Source organism: Lissotriton vulgaris, chromosome 3_1 (genome assembly GCF_964263255.1).
Source record: "Lissotriton vulgaris chromosome 3_1, aLisVul1.2, whole genome shotgun sequence".
Classification (NCBI taxonomy): domain Eukaryota; kingdom Metazoa; phylum Chordata; class Amphibia; order Caudata; family Salamandridae; genus Lissotriton; species Lissotriton vulgaris.
Window position 1 is genome coordinate 1,228,080,849 of NC_141689.1, and position 20,407 is coordinate 1,228,101,255.

Consider the following 20,407-nt stretch of genomic DNA (forward strand, 5'->3'; position numbering starts at 1 on the left):
CCTGTTTGTTCAAAATACTTGTGGTGGGTGAATGATTCTGCCCTGCCGGAGGAGTTCGCAGAGTTTTGCCCACTCCGTGTACCACTTGGAATGCGGAGTTCCAGCAAAACTCTGCCAAGTCTCACATGACAGCTTGCACGCGGCTCACCAACATAAAGTTGGCGAGCGAGAATTTGCATCCCTTAACTCGATTTTCGGGTATTAGAACACCTCCTGGTGAGATCTCTCAACATGGCGTCCATGGCAAGTTGCTCCATTCGCATTTAGAAAGCTGCCGCTGAGTAGAAAATCTACTTGAGCGAGTGGCAGAAAGAAGCAGCGCCCTCTGGCGTGCTATGTGGTGCCGTTCACACTGATTTTACAGTGTGGAACAAGCTATCAGCACCAAACAGCGCTAGCAGCATGACATGCCAAATTACCTCTCGCTCGTGGAACTCCGCAGAATCTCACAGAGTTTTTAGGTAACTTCACAGAATTTTGCCGCGTGAAACTCTGCGAGTTCCGCCCACCCCAACAAAACACTTCAGGACTGCATTTTGGATCCCATTCCAGCTATGATGACACCAGTAGTTGGTGCAACACACTAATGAGCTATATTTACAGAACTTGACCTCCAAGTTGAAAGAATTTCCTTGAGTTAATTAGGAATATATTTTTTATTCTGTCTTTCATTATTTTTAGTTGTAGACCCATTATTTTGCAGCACTGTGCAACTGGACTGGACTGGGACCAATTTGACTGGAATCTGTTATAGTAAACAGTTGCTTATGCATACTTGTATTCACTAAAGGGAAGTCTGACCATTCGTGAGCAGGGAGTCATAGCAAAAGGGACTTCCTGGTATTCCACTTCAGTATGCATAATTCAGGGCTCACAAGTTCCATGCACATTTATTAGAGTTTTTTCCAAGTCTCTGATGGGAGAACAGCAGAAAAAGAGTTTGGTGCCCTCACCATGTGGGTCATATGCAAGTATGTCAACAACAAGGTAGTACTGTGTATTGTGTGGTTAGGTTATAAATGTAAAGTACAATGTCTGCCGATGCCTTTATGTTTTGATGTTAGAGGCTGCCTGGATTATGATAGCTTGCTGGTGAGGGTGTCGACAAGTCTTGTCTACCTACCCCACGGTCCAGGTCTCCCTGTCACAGGGCTTATGTCTCCCTTTCCCTAAAGCCATGTCTCTCTGTCCAAGTTATCTATTCTCTCAGCACCAGTGTCTTTCTTTCCTATGTCCTATCTCTCCCTGTTTTGTGTACGTTCCTCTGTCTAGTTGTTCATAGCACCCTGTTCGAGTGTCCGTGTTTCCATTTTCAAGTGTCTCTGTCTTCATGTCCAAGTCTTCTTATAACTCTGGACCTCTGTACATGATTCCTTCTCTAGCCTTTCTTTTCCCATTGTCCATTGCTCACCTTCTCACATCCCTTCTTTTCCACAGTCCTTGTTTCCTGTCCAACTGTTTGTGCCTTACCGTTTAACTTCTCTGCATCCCAGCTTCAGAGTTGGTGTCCTTCTGATCTGTGCTTCTCTGTGCCTGTGCCTGTATTTTTCATCCCCGGTGACCGAGTCTCATTGACGACCTGCTTGTGCCTCCATTCTTAGGTAATAGCGTCTTTTTGTCATACGTTTTGTGTTTAACTGTGTCAGTGGCTGTCTGTCTGTCACAGTGTCTGTGCCCCCCTCTTCCGGGACCAACATCGCACTGTCCCTGTGCTGATGTCACCCTGCCCAATTGTCCATGTCTCCATGGCCAAATATCTGCCTGTCCCTGCAACTCTGTCTACTTATCCAAGTCACCACGTTGCCTGGTCTGTCTGCTTCCTGTCCCACCATCTATGTGTCCCTGTCCCTGTGGTAAGCTTTATTCAATGCACTTCTCTGAGATGATATTTATATAATTATTTATGATGTATTTGGATTCTAGATTTCTTAGATTCTAGAATTCTTTTCTAGTCTGTAGCCAGTGCAAGCCTGTGATGTGAAGGGATCTGTCGTGGGTCCTTTTCCTCCAGAATAAACCTTTACCTTTTAATTTGAAGATTCAAGACTTTTATTTTATTGGAGGAAACCATACTACATATTTTGGCGACGATGCAGACTTGACCCACCGACCTCGAAACTTCAAGAAGTTGGATTCTTTTATTTTATTTCTACATTTACCTTGTCTTGTCTACTAACTTTGTGGATATTCTGGTAAATATCATTTGAAAGACCTTGATTCAAAATTTGGAAATATATATATATTTTTCTTTAAATAATATTTCACAAACTATTGTGATTTTGATTACTGAAAAACTGTGGAAAGTGTTTGCATTCGTTGTTGTCTACACGTTGTTATTTAAAACGGTGAAAACTTGGTGGATTTTCTCGAACCTGCAGAAAGGATTATTCAGCTTTGGATTTTGGCGTAGTTCTGGCATTTTGGAAACAGATTTATTGTTACCTTTCTATCGGCCGTTGCCTTATTGTTTATCATTGAATTGCAATCCTGCATCGTTCTGCATCTTTCAAAGGACATTATCTTGTCTTCAATTCCACCGTTCATCACCGTTCGCCATCTGTAGTTCTTGGAACTACTCTTCTTTCACGACGGGTCACTGCAAAAAAGGCATGATGGGAAACGTATGATGTCATCACGCTATTGACGCCGACGTCTCGGCCATCTTGAAATTGCCTAGCAACTCCATAAACATTTCGAGTCTTCGGAAGCAGATCTTCTTCGAGGGATATCGTCTCATTTTTCAAGTGTGTCATCACAGTGACACACACACTTTTTCAACAGTAAGAACTTATTACAGTGACTTACAACCTATTTTAAAAAGAAAAAACTGTCCCCCAGATGCATCAACAACCCAATTTGCGATTCCTTAATAGCGAAAAATACAGATTCGCTATTAAGGAATTGCAAAATGGAATGCATCAAGAAATCACTTAAAAAATGGCGATTTCTTTGAAATTCCCTAATTGCGACTCGCAAATTGCAAATGCAAAAATACCGCTCGCAAAGGGGCAGATTCTGAGAATCTGCCCCTTTGCGAGCGGATGATTTTAGTTTGATGAATCCGGGCCTGTGTCTTTTTAAGCACGATTAAGTATGAAATATCTCACACGTTCTATCTAATATTGTACTTATTTAAGGCACTACTTCCATTTGTTTTAAATACTATAATTGTGATTTTATTTACATTTTGGTCAGTTTTAATTATTTATCTTTAACTTCCATACCTATATTGTTATCTTACTTTAACAAAGTATTATCTACTTTTATTAATATTTACTGTTGCAAAATGACCTCATCTGCTAATAATGTTATGCAACCTCCTCCATTTTTAGAGAAACCAGGTAAACCAAACACTCGTTGGCATAAATGGTTTCGTAATTTTGAAAATTATCCGGAAGCTATTGATGCTTTAAAATATTCTGCATCAAGGAAACAAGCTCTGTTGTTTAATCATTTAGGAGATGCTGGACAGGAAGTTTTTTTTTTAATTTACCTCCTGTCCCTGCCCATCCTGGAGTTGAAAATTGGAATGTGTTTTCTGAGGCCCTGGCCAGAATAGGTAAACAAAATGTAGACGAACCATCAGTTATGGTTGAACGTCATGTATTCTTTAAACGCAAACAAAACCAGGATGAATCTATTGAGGATTATTTAGCTGTTCTAAGAGTTTTCGCAGCTAAATGTCAATTTGGTGATTATTTAAATACTGCTTTAAGGGATCAGCTTGTCTTTAATTGTTATAACAAAAAGATCCAAGAAAGAATTCTTACATGTAAAAATCCTTCATGAGATGAAGTGATGGATTTAGCACGCAGCATTGAGAGATCTGTTGTATCCTTAAAAATTCTCACACAAGACTCACAAAAAGTTAGTGAGGATTCCAAAGTGGTAGCTTTTACTTCTGTTAATTCTGAAGTTAATGCTGTTGCTGTTGCTAATAAACCCAAAGTAAATTGTCCTTTTGAAAGAAAAAGGTAAATGTTACCGTTGTGGTTCCAAGTTTCATTTAGGTAACTACGTGAATTGTCCAGCACAAGGTAAAAGGTGCAACAGAAAATTGGACACTTTTATACTGTTTGTAAAAATGTTAAAGCAAAAAGCAAGATCAATTTACTCAATGTAGATGAAGATGCTTCTTATCACGATATGAGTAATCTTGTATCATCTATTGAGATTAACGTATTACATAGTGATGCTAAAAAGTGTAAAGGTCCAATATGTTGTGTTTCAATTGGTAATTACTGAAATTTATGTTATGGCAGATTCAGGATCTCCCATAACGATATTAGATGAAAAAACGTTTAACAAGTTTTGGTCTAGAACTATGCTTATACCTATGGATGTGAACCCCATAAGCATTCAGAGAATTTGACATTGATATGTGTGGTTACTTTTGTGATGTTATAACCTTTAAAGACCGAACCATTCACATAAAGGTTTATGTAGCTCTTTCGGCAGAGATATACTTGGTTGGCAAGATCAAATCAAGTTTGGTATGATTTTGAGACCTGGTCATCCTGAACCTGTGATATTAGGAGACCTTCCTATGTTATCTTTCATTCAAGAATCCTCTGATTCACTTGGATCCGTGAATCAAACAGATTCTAAACTAATAAATCTATGTGAAAAATATTCAAATGTGTTTTCTGATAAAGTTGGGTTGTGTAAGGGTTTTGACCACACTATCAAGCTCAAGGAAAATGTTGTTCCAGTGATTCAAAAGTGAAGATATGTTCCTTTATCTGCTCGTGAAGATTTACAAAAAATTCTTCTACAAATGTGCTCACAAGACATTATTACGCCAATAGAGTCATCTGAATGGGTTTCTGCGGCCGTAGTTGCACGCAAAAGTTCAGGCGATATTCGTTTGTGTGCCGATCGAAGAATGCTGAATCGTAACATAATAGTTGACTGCCATCCACTACCTCGAATACAAGAAATGCTAGATACTTTGGGCAGTAGTACGTTTTTCACAACTATTGATTTGCGGTCAGCATATCTTCAGATCCCATTGTCTGAGGAATCACAGCATCTTACCACTTTTGTGACTCCCTTTTGAGTTTACAAGTACAAGCCTGTGATGTGAAGGGATCTGTTTTGGGTCATTTTCCTCTAGAATAAATCTTTACCTTTTAATTTGAAGATTCAAGACTTTTATTTTATTGGAGGAAACCATACTACAGTCCCATTGCTCCTCTCTCCCTGTTCACGTGTCCTTCACAGATATAGGTCTACAATAGATGTTGTCCCAAAGGGTCAGCCATCTGTAGGAGCCACAACTGTTTACATGCAGAAAGGGAGCAGGCTGCATGTAGATTGAAGATGGGTGCCTAAAACACGCTGCCATGCCTAATGCACACAGCGCAGGTCCTAACCTGCCCTATACACGTGAGCATGCGATACACTTGCAAAAATGCTTAGTAAATTGACATTTGTTGATGTCAGCAAAGTGTGCGCAATCAGTTTCAACGTACAACAAAAAACGAACTCCAAAAACATAAATGAATGCAATTGTGTCAAAAGGTTACAAATGTTAGTTAAAATGTGTACATATTTTGTATTTAACTTAATATGTTTGGTTGTTCAGCAGTTTTGCCATAAGCACAACTTTTATTGAAGCTAAAGAGGAATTTATAAATATAAATAAAACATTTGGACTACATAAAAACTGCTACTGCGAAATGTTTTTTTCTTTTTCTTTCATCACTCCATGGCAGTGTATGTGTTTTTCTGTTGTTCCCTTTATGTGCTTATTTTGTATTACATTTTTGCCGCCCTCTTTCTGCTGTGCATGTTGCATCCCCTGCATTCCAGTATTCAGGGACCCTCTTCTGTTTGTTGAAGCATCCCGACTTCTTCCTTTGCTCTGCCACTCCTCCCCACTCTTCTGTTGCTTTTCACCCTCAGATATTACTCAGTTGCTCTGTCACTCCTACCCACCCCTTTGTTGCCTTTTGTTCCCCACCCACCTACTCCTTGCCTTTGATCCCCCTGAGCATGTTGCTTTCCCATTCACTTTTTCCATGGATCGACACTCCTATGATTATTTTGTTCTCCCACCATTTCCTGCACGGTGGTGACAGCCCTACCTGCTCTGCTTGCTTTTCATCACTGCCCGCAGTTACATTGCTCCCCAGCTTCTTCCCTTCCCACTTTTTCTTTTATTCTTTCTTCTTTAAATTATTTTTGGGGAGGGATATCAGCCGCACATTGCTATTGGAACATTATTTTTGTGCTCGGTGCTTTCTCTTTTGTAATTTACTTTACAGTTCGGAGACAGCTATTGACCATCTTGGAACAGTACATTTAATTTACACGAAAAGCCATAATGGTTGCTGGTGCGTTGTGGTGCTTAGGAGTGCCTCATCACATCATGATGCTTGAGCATGCACTTGCTTTTTCTTTCTGAAAACCCATGTGAAAATGGACAGCTTCATACCTTATGATGCACCTGTGGCCATTTGGAATATTTTGTGTCTCATAGACACAAAACATTCAAAGATGGTTGACTATGCACCTTGAGGTGATACACTGTCAGCCATTTTGAATGTATTTATTTTTACTATTTTTCACTGTGGATTGCAAACAAGCATTAGCAAAGCCAATAGCTTGGCCCTCACATATTAAGGTGTGACCTCGAGCCTATGTTAATGCTTGTATATATTTATATGTTTTAAGATATTTTAAGATATTTTAAGTGATACATTTTAGCATTTAAATTGCATAGAGAAGATGGTCCATTTCTTAACCTACTATCTTTATTTTCTTATTATCTATGCATTCCCGGTATACTTCACTCTTCTATGGTGTTCTTGATTCTTTACAAAAGGCTGATTTGGAATTGGCCGATAACAATATACTTCCCATGACAGAGGACATTCAGCCAGTGGATACTGGCCCTTATTAATACCGGGTTCCAGATAGTTGAAATTCTTCACAATGAGTCAATGTCAAGATGATGCTGTTACTTCAACAGACACTTAGGTCATTTAGATCCTGGCAGCTGGTTTGCAACCTCCATTCTGGTGGAAGACCATCTACCCTATTTAGAGCAAAAAAACAATGGAGTGAATGTCTGCAATGTTCAAAACTCTGTCCATCATCTGTTGCTTTTGTCGCCCTAAGTTGGAAGGGTATGCCCAGACGTGGGTCCCGTGCTCACTGTGCCACTGGATACAAGCTAGCCTGGCTGATGAGGGGTGATAACCCTAAACTGATGCCAGGATGCTTAATTCCAGTCCAGGAAGGACCTGGCCTGGCAATTCTGGCTGGACTGTTTCCATGAGGAGCAAGGTCAAAACTGATTTGCATATGGTTGGGTCCACACTACAGTGGCATGGTGAGCAAAACAATGATGGATTAAACCCAGCTCTGTGACTGGGGGTGAATATTTGCAATCTTAAGCATTGCATCCATCATCAAGCTTTTGTCGCCCTAAAGGGTATGCCCAGATGAGGGTCCCATGCTCACTGGGAAACTGAATTCAAGCTACTGTGGCTGATGAGGGGTGATACTTCGAAACTGGTCCCAGGATGCTTGTTTACGGTCCAGGGAGGACCTGGCCTGGCTGTTTGGGCTGGACTGTTCCTATGAGGAGCAGGGTCAAGACTGATTTGCATATGGCTGGGTCCAAACTGTGGTAGCACGGTGAGCAAATAAGTGATGAATTAAATTCAAATCAGTGGCTGGGGTTGAATGTTTGCATCATTCAGCATTCCATCCATAATCTGTTCTTTTTCATATTTATAGCCACGGGCCTGCCTTGTGGGTATCTCAGTGCTTTGAAGGTATCCATTGCCATAACGGCTCTCTCAGAGTACTGGTTTGCTGTGTGGGTCCCATGTTTAAAGCACCTGGGGACGTGTTAGAGTAAGTGCCCCGGGGGCGCAACGGGCGTTTGCGCCAGCTTTGCGCACCCCGGGGGCACTTCGATATTATAGAAGGGGGTGAAGACTCTTGTGCGTCCCCTTCTATAATACCAATAGCGCTGGCACACTTAAAACGCCAGCGCTTCCTTCAGAGGGTGTTACGTCATTTACATAGGACCGTACTCTATGCAAATGAGGGAATTCCTTTGACTCTGCGCGCACGCCATATTACAGAAGGGGGCACAGAGTCAATGGAGCCCTAAGGAGGTGCACTGATAGTGCGCCATTTAAAAGGTCGCTGTACCAGCCTGGAAGGGGATCTCTACTACCCTGTAAAAGTGCAGGTGGGTGCCGCCTGCACTGTGAAAACACGGAGCAGCTTCTTCGTGTTTTCACATGAATTCGCTGCCCTGGGGGCAGCACAAGTTCGCGGCTGCCCTGGGGGCAGCACATACATCATAATAGGGTGCATTGTGATTGTTTGCACCCAGTGCACCTTTTGAAAGGTGCACCAGGCACAAACAATCACAATGCATAATACAGCCCCTGCTCAGCAAAGTTTTTTGATTGAGGAAATAAACTCTCAAAGCTGGATTTGTGTTTTTTCTAAATAAAAAAACAAATGGCACCAACATGTAGGGAGTTTGCTTCCTATATGTAAGAGCCATTCTACATTGTCCCTGCCTTTCCAGGCTTTGCTTGGAAAATGTGTCATGGTTGCCTGAACTAATACTGCGAGGTGTCCCTCCTTGTGGGCTGATGGTTCCATGGCGTTTCTTTATCGATCTGAGGATTATGGAATAAGCAAAGCTCCAAAAGAGGTGCTAAATGTGAATGTAAGCTCTTTGGCAGGTCCAAACATTACCACATGTTGTGACATACACTTTTGACAGATCCTGGCTACTGATCCCTCTCCTACTAAAAAACTGTGATTATAAAATTCAAAATATTTACAAAATGTTTTCTCTTAGTGGATATTCTACATATTCTAAATTTCTAAATACGTTTTGCATAGAGCATTCCACAAGAACACTTTTGGGAATCTACACCGATATTTTCAGCATATTCCTACTCTTATGAAAGTTCACAATTGGATTGTCCACAGGAGAAAATCCCCAATTTTAAGTTTGGAGGTTTTGTGTATTTTGTTCTTTTTTTCTCAACAGACAAATATATACAAGTGTGTAGAAAGTTGTTCAGCTGCAACCCCATGGCATTAGGGAGGGGGCTGGTGGGTTAAGTCTCTCTACCCAACCTAGAAATGCACTTACTACTGACTTTTGCTGGATATTTTTATGTGTTTTACCAGTGGGAAAGGCCACTGAGAGGCAATTTGTCTGAGATGCAGAGCCATAGATGGAAGTTCATGGTCAGAGTTCCCTTTGATAATTTCTAAATCCAAAATCATGGCACCAGACAGGGGTATGGGTCAGTAGTCCTCATTATTCTTCAAATTCAGTAGTGCATCATGGTGGATAAGAGTAAATATTTACCAAACTTTAGCACTGGTGTTCAAACAACATCGCGGGGTGCATTGCAAATCAAGGTGATGCAAGTGACATTGTTTTTTTTATGTCAAAAGTTGATGTGAGTCCAGGGCTGGAACCGCATTGCATCATGTAGTCCAAACCACCTGATAATATGTGTATAGAGGACAAAAATGTCCAGCATCAGCTCAATACACCTAGGATTCCAAGCAAACCCTTACTTATTTAAGGCAAGCAAATTAGCTGGATCTGGCTGTGCTTAGAATCCGAGCACCAACGAATAGGTATAATTTCCACATAGTATGTGATTTACCCATAGGTGGTTTTCTGTGCATAGTGATATGTACAGAATGGTGTGGCTAGAGAACAAAACAATGCAACACATTACTTGCTCACCTTTTCGCCATCATGCTAGTCTAGATCAAATTTAGCATTGCACAAATACTGCATTTTTAGTGCTTGTGTGATGGATGATGGTAAGAAAACCGATGCATGAGGTCTGCACAATATGTTGCCATTCGTGCAATTCAACACTACAGATATCCGTGTTGCATTGCCTGAATCTTGGGCAATCTAGGCCTAGATTTGTAACTAATTTATTCTCACTTTCATAGATGATATCATTCATCGATCAAAATGAAATGTCTAGTTGGATTCAAGCTAAAATATTGAGTGGTATTTGGGAAGAGCCAGCCCCAATCTTATATGTCTTAGGGGCATATTTACAAGCCCTCACTCCCACCGGAGCGTCACTTTTTTTGATGCTCCAGTGGCGCAGCGCCATTTTCCATATTTACAAGGTGGCTCTAAGCCACTTTGCATGGCTTAAGGGCACCTTATAAATGTGTCCCTTTCCACTGCAATTCTCTGTGGCAAAGGGGCATGCATTGGGTGTTGCTGTGGACTGTACACTGCAAAACGCATTGCTTTTTGACATTGCTCCAGATTTACAAGGTTGAGGTAAAAACAAGCAGAAATGACTGATTTCTCCTAATTTCTCCTCGTTTTTTGCTATGTGTGTGCAAATCACCATTATTGATTGTTTATATGTCCCTTCCTGCCCATAAACAATCATCCCTGCAGCGCAGGCAACCTAGCAATATGGTCGCAGGTGCCAGCGCTAGGGGAAACACACAGGTGCACCGTATTCTTGTGCATACGGTGCATCCCTGCATTTTCAACATTTCGAAACATGCCGCTGCCAAATTTGGTGTAGCTCCGCACTCCATGTTATTGTAAATATGCCCCTTAGTCTCCAAGCGCAGATAACCACTTACACATTTCTACTTCAATGGTTAGGTAGAGAGCTTAGCTCAGGGAGGACCACATTTGAAATACGTAATAACTCTCCCCTCTGCCCTACAGTTGCCAATACAGAGTTACCAATGCCCTTGGTGTTTGTGACTCTGGGGTGCTGAATTACAGTGGGGGTTACTGGGGACCATTACTACCCATTACTACCCATACACGTGAGAGATGTGACTGGTGCTGAATAAATCTTTAGACTGCTGTGCGCTGTCAAACTGACGTGTTACAAATAACAAGAGTTTATATTACGTAAAGTTTGCTTCACTGCAATATGGTGCAAATGCTTTTTGCTCAATACAGAACATTTTCAAAATGGAAACATGGCTTGCTTCCATCCTGCTACATGAAGAATACATCAGTTTGCTCTTATTGTTGGTGCAACAGACATAGTGCAAAATCTTAGCAAAGGTTATTCATGGATCAGGCTGTGTAAACATGATTTGTTAGCCATTGATGTTTGTGTATGGTTTCAGCCATTTCCCTCTATTTTTCCCGGTCAAAAAATCCTAATATTAGGAATCTGGAAACCCTGGAGGGAAGTTTACAAACTGCCCGGGGTGGTGCTATTTTTGGCCCATCCCAAGTTATTGTTCCTCATGATATGGCATGTCTTTAACTGTTGGGGGCTATGTTATGGAATTTGTTTTATGTGGTGGACAATGCTGTTTTGCAGCATAAGAAAGCCGTGTTCAGGGTGTTGTCTGTTGTAGACTGGGTGCATACCACCATGGAGCAGGTTGTGTATGTTATGCTCAATCCCTGACAGGCGAGCAACAGAAAGAATGCAAAAAAAGCGACGGCTGCCTTTCCACCAGGGAAAACTCCACCTTGCGTGGCCTGAAATCCAATGCAATACTGTTTTACATTATTCTGTGGCCTTTATTCTTTTATATTTTCCGTTGGGATATTCGTTTCCAGTGTTTACTGAAGCGAGCTCTTTGGCTGAAAGCTGGCTTGTGCCCTGAGCACCCCTGCTGGCTGGCAGGTGTGCCTCGAAGCCTGTGGCTCGGCTGTCCCAAAGCTATCTACCCTTAATTGAGGCCAGCCGTGGAATGCCAGCACACGTTTCCTGCCTTCATTGCATTACAAGCTTACTTTCGCGCACATGTTTTCGATAGCGCATTTCTCTTTAACTCTCGTTCTGACATTGTGATTGGGCTACACGTTTGCCAGCTGTTTCCTGCCACCTGGGGTTTCTACCTGGATATTGAATTTCTTAACTTGTACACTTCCCACCCCACCGTTCCTTTCATTTTTGGCTCCCCTAACAGCTGTTGATTCTGTTGAGTAAACTGGAAGGGAAAAAAATGAATTCACGGGGCCAGTTTGCTATCGACCTTCGGTGCCACATTGTCTCTTAGATTAGAAACAAGCATTTACAATGCAATGGTTTCGCCTTTTGAAAAGTTTGAGCTATTGGCATTGTAAATGACAAAATTTGTATTTATGTGTTGGTTCTGAAAACAGATAAATAAATGGCATTGTCATTTACAATGCCAATAGTTTAATCTCTGGCAAATGCCACACAAAAACACACAGACCCACACACACACAGACCCACATGCAGACCAACACAGACCCACACACACCAACAGAGCCCCCCCCCACACACACACAGAGCCACACATACACACAGCCACACACACAGAGCCACATACACACACAGACCCACAAACACACAGGCCCACACCACACAGACCCACACACACACAGACCCACACACACAGAGCCACACACACCCAGAGCCACACACACCCAGAGCCACACACAACCACCCAGAGCCACACACACCCACCCAGAGCCACACACACCCACCCAGAGCCACACACACACTCAGGAGAGCAAGCACAGCGAGGGGGCAGGGAAGCAAGCACAGCGAGGGGGCAGGGAAGCAAGCACAGCCAGGTGGCACGGGAGCAAGCACAGCCAGGTGGCAGGGGAGCAAGCACAGCCAGGGGAAGGGGAACCAGGGGGCGGGGGAGCAAGCACAGCCAGGGGGCGGGGAAGCAAGCACAGCCAGGGGGCAGGGAAGCAAGCACAGCCAGGGGGCAAGGGAAGCAAGCACAGCCAGGGGGCAGAGAAGCAAGCACAGCCAGGGGGCAGGGGAGCAAGCACAGCAAGGGGGCAGGGGAGCAAGCACAGCCATGTTTCCAGTGCTTGGCTATTCTGAACAAACCATTGGTATCCGGCCTGCCACTCAAACGAAAACAACTCCCAGAATACCTTCTATGAGCATTGGTACCCAGGAACCTGCACTAGCCTAACTGACTTGATAAAGTAACAGTGACCAAGTCGTTAAATTTACCCTTGCTAAACTTTACATTTTGTCAGTTGCTTTTCTTTGATTTCATCAGGTTACAGTCCGTCAAGAAGAACTAATGCTGTTCCGGGGCACGATTTGTTAGTGATGTGTGTTACTCCTGTTGGGGTATTAATTCTCCAGCATCCTGTGCATGTTGAAAGGGGACCAGGGGGGTGATGAGTGGGCTGGGATAAGAGTCGATGTCACCTCATATTATGATGGGTTAGGGTTCTGCAGCAGTGACGTGAAGCTGATGCCTTTGTTTACCTCTCGTTTGACAGTTTGATTTTGTCTTGTAAAGCGAGGCCTTTGCTCCTTTACACCCCGAGGCCTTGGAGATCAGCCCAAAGCATAGGCATGGTACATACAGACACTGTGTTATAATCGACAGCCCCTCGCACTCTTCCACAGGCTGCATGTCTGTCTATTAAAGGTGCTTCTCATCTCCCATATGACCTGGCTCTTGACTTCTCTGTTGGATTTTCTCTTTGCTACTAAAGGGTTCTTTGGGAATCTTTCTTTAAAATCTCTTCTGTCGCCCAGATTGTGTGGATCAGTACCCGCTTGCAAGAACAACATGCATTCTTTTCCCCGGTAGTATAAACCCTTTTCACCGATAAATGAGTTAGCCTAGTTTAGGCATGTGGAGAATAACCCTGCACTCTGTGTGGCGGTGAAAGGTGTGCTGAGACATGACAACAAGCCCCTTGAACAAATGCCCTCTCCGGCTGATCCCAGGTTCTTTGCAGCTTTCGCCTGCCAGGAGCTTTCAAAATCTGTCCTTGCAACAAGACTTGAGTGGCAGCAACGTTTGCATAGCTAGTGTTCTTCAGGCACTGTACTGTGGACGGTGAGTGGAGACCAAGTCACCCGTAAACGGGTGGTGATCTTGATGACTAACCTAGTTTTCTGCAGAAACCGTTGTTACTATGAAGAGCTTTGGTGACTCGGGGAAAGGTAAATGAATGTGAGCAAGTTGCAAGGTGACCCTTAAAGTGCTAGAGAGAGAGAGACCAACAAAATCGATAACGTTCTAAAAGCCACACTTAGAACTGATACAAATTATGTTTTTAAACCGAAAATACAGACACAAACATATATATTTCGAAACTGGAAGGGGGGACGGGCTCACTGACAGCGGGAGGGGGGACGGGCACACGGACAGCGGGGGGGGATGGGCTCACGGACAGCGGGAGGGGGGACGGGCTCCCGGACAGCGGGAGGGGGGATGGGCACACGGACAGCGGGAGGGGGGCGGGAAAGGGATATAAAAAAAGAATAAAAATATGCCGCTTACCTGCTAGCAACTCTACCTGCATGGCACACTGCTAGGCTGCGTGATGGTAGTGTGGGGGGAGGGGCGAGAGGCGAGAAGCTCGGGGGTAACATGGCGCAGCGAGGTTTCATGGAACGGGCAGAGTGCAGGGAACACTCACCACAGACTATCAGAATAAACTAGGCACCGCATGGACAATATTCGTGAACAAAAGATTTTTTTTAAATGAGTGCAGGGTTCCGGGAGCGAGCCGCGGGGGGGTTGCGGGGCTGCGGGGGAGAGCGGGACACGTCTATCCCGGCAACAGACACATTAGAAATGAGAATGAGAAAAACAAACCTTGAAAAAAAATAAGTACACGCCCACAGTGGACACGTCTTCATGACTTTGCGAAAAGCCTAAAAATCACCGGAACGCTCACGAATCTTCTCCGGCTATGACAGACAGATCTCTGTTCCAATGGCTAGCCTCCATTTATGGAGCTAGCCAATGGAACAGTAAGGCGGTGACCAAGCCACATACTGTTCTCATTAGATTTTGCCTGCAAGAAAGGCTGCTTGCGTAGCTTTCGATAGGCGAAACCTAAAAGTGCAGCCCGCTATGACTGGGTGTCATCTTCAGTCAATGATAACAAGGGAAATTAAGTAAGGTTGTCGTATGAAACATACCCCTCAGCAGCAACCTTGGGGCACATTACCTGGGGAGCGTGTGATCTGCATGCATGTGTTAAAATTTGCATGTATGTGTATGTGTGTGAAAGCACGAAAAAGATAGCGAGCGAGCCAGATGTGGCATGGAAGGGTCCCTCCTTACTAGCCCCTTGATCCTTGGCATTTTAAGCGCCTTGAAGCTGATTTGTTGCTGCCACTGTTTGCGCTTTATACATGAATAAATCCCTTGTGGCGTACCCATGATCTGGTTGGCCCTCAGCATACAGCAGTGGTTCCCAAACTTTTTTGACCCTTGGCTTCCTTGACTTAATTGGCAGTTGGCTGTGGCTCCCCACCATTTTTTTACCAGTGGGCAGGTGGGGGGTATGTAAGCACCTCCTCGGAAGTACTTATTTTTGTCTTCTTTAAATTAATTGGGATGCAATGAAGGTATTATAAACATAGTTCTTGATGCCAGAAGGCTGCCAGATTGTAGGACACAGAATATAACCCTGCCTAAGAAGTCAGGATACGCCAATCCAGGGCTAATATTCGTCGATGTTACTGTCCCTAGCTACAAGTAAGAGTAGCTTGCACAAATTATTTGAAACCTTTTTGGAAATTTGCTAGGAGTGTTAACGTTTTATGAAGGCCAGTACATCAAGAATATGGTAGCCAACACTCTACTTTACTACTATATGAAACATTCTATTTGAGTAAGTCCACAAACAACAAAAACAGTTTCTCTTTTTTTTCATTTACTTACCTTAGCTATGGATCTGGAAGCTTTTTGGGTTACAACGCGTTATACGGGTCAGATTAACTTTCCCAGTTTCTGTGAAGTGAGCAGTCTTTTCAGAGAGACTATTTAACAGGCTCACAAGTCCGCATAAAAAAACATCTTGTCTTAATATGCAACCCAATCACATTAAGCATTAAAAATTTGTCATACGGTAAGTAATTCCTCAGGGTGGCCATTCACACCAGCAGACAAATGCCAAGTGACCAATGAAATCGTGATAAGGCACTTATATGATTTCTTTAACGAGCTCCGTGCAGCTCGCCTTTTTACAGTAAAAATAATGCTGGTGATACGGGTGTAAAACGGAGGTTGGTCAGAAGATCGCTATGGCATTTGATTAATAGTCAAATGCCATGCCGACCTTCTGCCCAACCTTCGTTTTACACTGGTATCACCAGCATTATTTTTACTGTTAAAAGATGGGCTCCACGGAGCTCGTTAAAGAAATCATAAAAGCCCCTTATCACGATGGCCACTTTGAACTCGTATCATCAGCATTATTTTTACTGTGAAAAGGCTGGCTCCACAGAGCTTGTTAAAGAAATCATAAAAGCACCTTATCACAATTTCATTGGTCACTTTGAACTTGGCTTATAATATATTATAAGCCAAGTTTAAAGTGACCAATGAAATCGTGATAAGACGCTTTTATGATTTCTTTAATGAGCTACTTGGAGCCAGCCTTTTTACAGTACAAATAATGCTAGTGATATGAGTGTAAAACGGAGGTCGGGCAGAAGATCGGCATGGCATTCAAATGGCATGCCGATCTTCTGCCCACTCTTATCACCAGCATTATTTGTACTGTAAAAAGGAGGGCTCCATGGAGCTCGTTGAAGAAATCATAAAAGCGCCTTAGCCTGGTAAAGAATTCCCACATAAAATAAGCCAGGCCAATTGCTCAGGAACCCCTCCCATGCCAGTCCCAACAACACCAAGGTCCCTAGTCTAACTTACTTAGAAGAGTGTCCTACGTGGCGCCACAGAACACAGCGGGCAGCAGGAACGCGCCTAAACGGCCAGAGCTGCGTATGCCAGTGAGGGAGACTACACCTGTAAACGCGCAGTAGTACAACGCGTATACGTACGCATGCATGGCGCGCTCTTGGGCAAAACCATGTTAGCGGATTTTGCAAGCAGGTGGAACAAATTTTGCGCCGCGGCTGCAACAAGCTTCACTTTTCCACATTGTGCGCGCGGCGCCCCTGGCGACTTATAACGGCGCACAGTTTGGGAACCACCGGCATACAGGGTCCATGCCTTCCATGATGGGGCCCTTCTTTGGTGTAATGGCGGCCATTCTTGGCATATTGTAGGCATCCTTGGAATAATCAACCATTGGATGATGCTGCCCATCACTGGCATATTTTGGCCTTACAGACGTGTAGAGCCGTCCCCAGCACCAGTCTTCGTGGTTATTTGGCATACGTTGGCATCTTTAGCATACTGGTGTCCATCCTTGGGTGTTGTTGCGCCATTTAGCCTCTTCCTGGTCTTACGCTAACACTATCACACATGGTCATTCATAATTCTGTAACCAATAAAATCCATTCGATACATGATAAGGTGTCACTAATTTCTGGTTCCTGTGTTCACACCTTACTTGTTAAAGGAATGTGTATTTACAACAACAATACTTAAAACTAAGGGCGAGGACCCTCGTGGAAGCAGAGTCACTAGTTCTGTCTACTCACAACCCATTGCACTACTCTAACGGTTGATCAGTTTGTAGCTATGGCCTGGGAGAAGTGGAACGGATGTAGGTTTAAGAGCCAGAATAGTGCTGCTTCCCATTAACTCATGTTATATGCAGACCCTCCAGGATATTGCGATTTCGCGGTTTGCCGCGAAATCGGCACTTTTGTAAACATGCCGCGATTTTTACAAAAGTGCCCGCAAAATCGGCACTTTTGTAAAAATGGCGGGATTTTTACAAAAGTGCCCGCGAAATCTAGACTTCCAGACCCCTTTCAAGGGGGCGGGGTGGGTCTGCGGAGGGTGGGGGGCGAGGGGAATGGTGGAAAGAGCCATCGGGTCGATCTTAGGCCTCTGGAGGCATTGGCATTGTATAATCAGAGGTCCGGGCACAACCTCGCACCGGTCATTTGAGAGGTTATTTCGTTTAGCGGTCACTCGGGGCTCCATATTAAGTGAAATCAGTCTTCAGTTTTTCCCTTGACGGATTTTACAACTCCTATGCCTCTGAAATTTGAAATTGAACAAAGGTTGCGATCTATATTAACAGGTTTGATAAACAGCTCACCACTTATAATTGTGATCCCTGCACAAAGAGGCGTTTGACTAGAGAACTCAAATTAAAGGGTTAGTTGTCATAAGGCCCACGATCCGCAAGCCCGTCTATGTTATAGGATGCAATATATAAAGGAGGGGTTTCTCCTGAAATAAAACTATCCGATTAATACGCTGACCGAAGCAGCAGCCCTGACCCGCTCTTATTCGCTCATATATTGTTTTCATCTGCTGGAAGTTTAACTAGAGAAGAAAACACGACCCACATAGCAGAATTAATGTCACCAGCAGGTCAGGCTGAGCTGCCCTTTGAATATTGGTGTATTACTCCACAGGGTGACCACAACAACAGGCCAGGGTGACTTTTGGCACATGGACAGAAAGAAACAAGCCCTGCAGCCTCCAACCCTGGCTTTCCTATTCATTTTGAACAAACACTTTTACAAACTAGGTGTCAGCAATATACATAGGATCAAAGGTTACAAACATACTTTTTGTATTTATTCTTAACACTGAAGTGCTAAATAAATAATGCAACCATGCCACCGAGGAAAGCTCCGTTTAAATACTAATGGAATATAGTCCTATTACTAGCTAAGATTTAGCAATACATGTATAGGATTATAGGTCAAAATACAACACCAGGGACCAACACACACAGACCACAAACACACCAGGAACCAACACACACAGACCACAGACACAAAAACTAAGATATCTGTGTTTGTTATAGGAAAAACCGCCAAATAAAATGCCGTTAAATTGCCGCTAAATTTCCATATTTGTGCCGCTAAATTTCCATTTTTGTGCCGCTAAATTTGCTAATCCATGCCGCTATATCCGGGGGGGTCTGTATATGAGTATTTTAATTCTGGAGTCTCAGTGTGCCACAACAAAACCCACTTGTAAATGTCATTTGCAGCTGTGTTAGTGACATTTATGTGAAATTCGGGACTCAGCTGCAGCTCAAAGCCACAATTTCAGATTGTTGTTCTGAGATTTGTATGTGAATTTAGGACTTTATGTATTCTGTGGTGTTATGCGACCTGGTGTCCATTTCTTATGTAATGAATAACATTTACTGCTGCACCCAGATGACCCCCTCTCTAGAACAGCAAGTGAAGCAGAGCTGTTGGGTGTGATATGTCACTGTTGCTGATATTGGCAGACTGTCCACATGGCTGGCTGGCAGCAATAGAACAAAGTGGGGAAGGTTTGTTCCAAGACCGTTGGTTGGATTAAGATAATGCAAATGATAAGCATTTTTAGAAGCTTCTGAAAGTCCCTAAGAAGAAGGACTATAAAAGGTAAGAAGAATGACTATAAAAGACCCCTAGACTTTTTACCTAATTTTGAAGTTTAGCAGGGGCAAGGTCTTATGTTGATGCAACTCACTTTAATACAGCGTGTTACCCATAGCATCAGTTAGTGATAGCCAGGGGTAGTAGATGCTAACACAGGCTTGTTACATGGTTCCCCTGGAACTGACCTCGCTACCCTCCGTCGGAAGAGGTCATTTAGGCTGTAGCAAAATTAAAAGGTAAACAGGGTTGTAGGAGCCCAGCTTGCTTTCTGCCCTTTCCATGCCTAGCCCCTCAACAGCAGATAGGAGGGTGCTGAAAGTGTAAGAATGGGACAATGGATGAACTATGTGATGCTATCAGGGGTCAAAAGGTACATGATCTCACTTCATCCGCCCATGCCATTTTGGTGAATGTTGAACCAAGCTGCCAGGTGCTTTGTGTTGTACAGATTTAAAGGAAACAGATGAGTGCACTTGATGCCATGCATTGGGCCATGCCAAAGTCAAAATCATCTTTATTCGGTCATAGTTTGACCATAAAAGCACAGAATAAAACAAATTACATCTTAAAATATAAATAACACTTTAGAAGCATTGTGAAAACAATTTGTCATTAAGGTGCACAGGTTCTTCTCAATTTGACAGTAGCAATGACATGACTAAGAGCAGCAGTTCAAACATCAAGTAATAGGTAATAGATCAAACCCTCTTTATAAGAATTAAGGTGCTTATGCAGGAGGCGGGGCATAAAAAGCACAATCTAAAGGAGTCATATAAAGTGCAAAAGAACATAAAATGCCAAGTGGAATGGGCAGTAACAGAGTCACAAGGGCAACATGGGCAACATGGGAGGGAGGCAACCTAGGAGGCCACTAGTGGGAAAGCTACAGAGAAGTGAACTGTGTTTAATCTCAACCTAGTGAGATAATATCTATGCTCTGGATTCAAGGGAGGTTCCGTATCAGAGGATGTAGAGATCTGCATATGTCTTGTAACTGTAGGCATATGGAGAGACTTTTCTAGGCTAGTTCCCTCTTCATAAGTTTCATAGCTCCCTTTGACTTTCATTTTGAAGTCAGTACTTATACTTTGCGATGACTCAAAAAGATGGCTGTATCCCAGGCTGTGAAAGGTGTTTCGCACGTAAGCCAACCACGGCTT

General features: G+C 43.3%; 1 protein-coding gene across 1 annotated transcript in view; it reads left to right on the forward strand.

The window, feature by feature from the left end:
• The window catches only part of CFAP299 (cilia and flagella associated protein 299), a 2,008,232-nt gene that overhangs the window by 1,926,945 nt on the left and 60,880 nt on the right, over positions 1-20,407 (forward strand). The window lies entirely within an intron of this gene.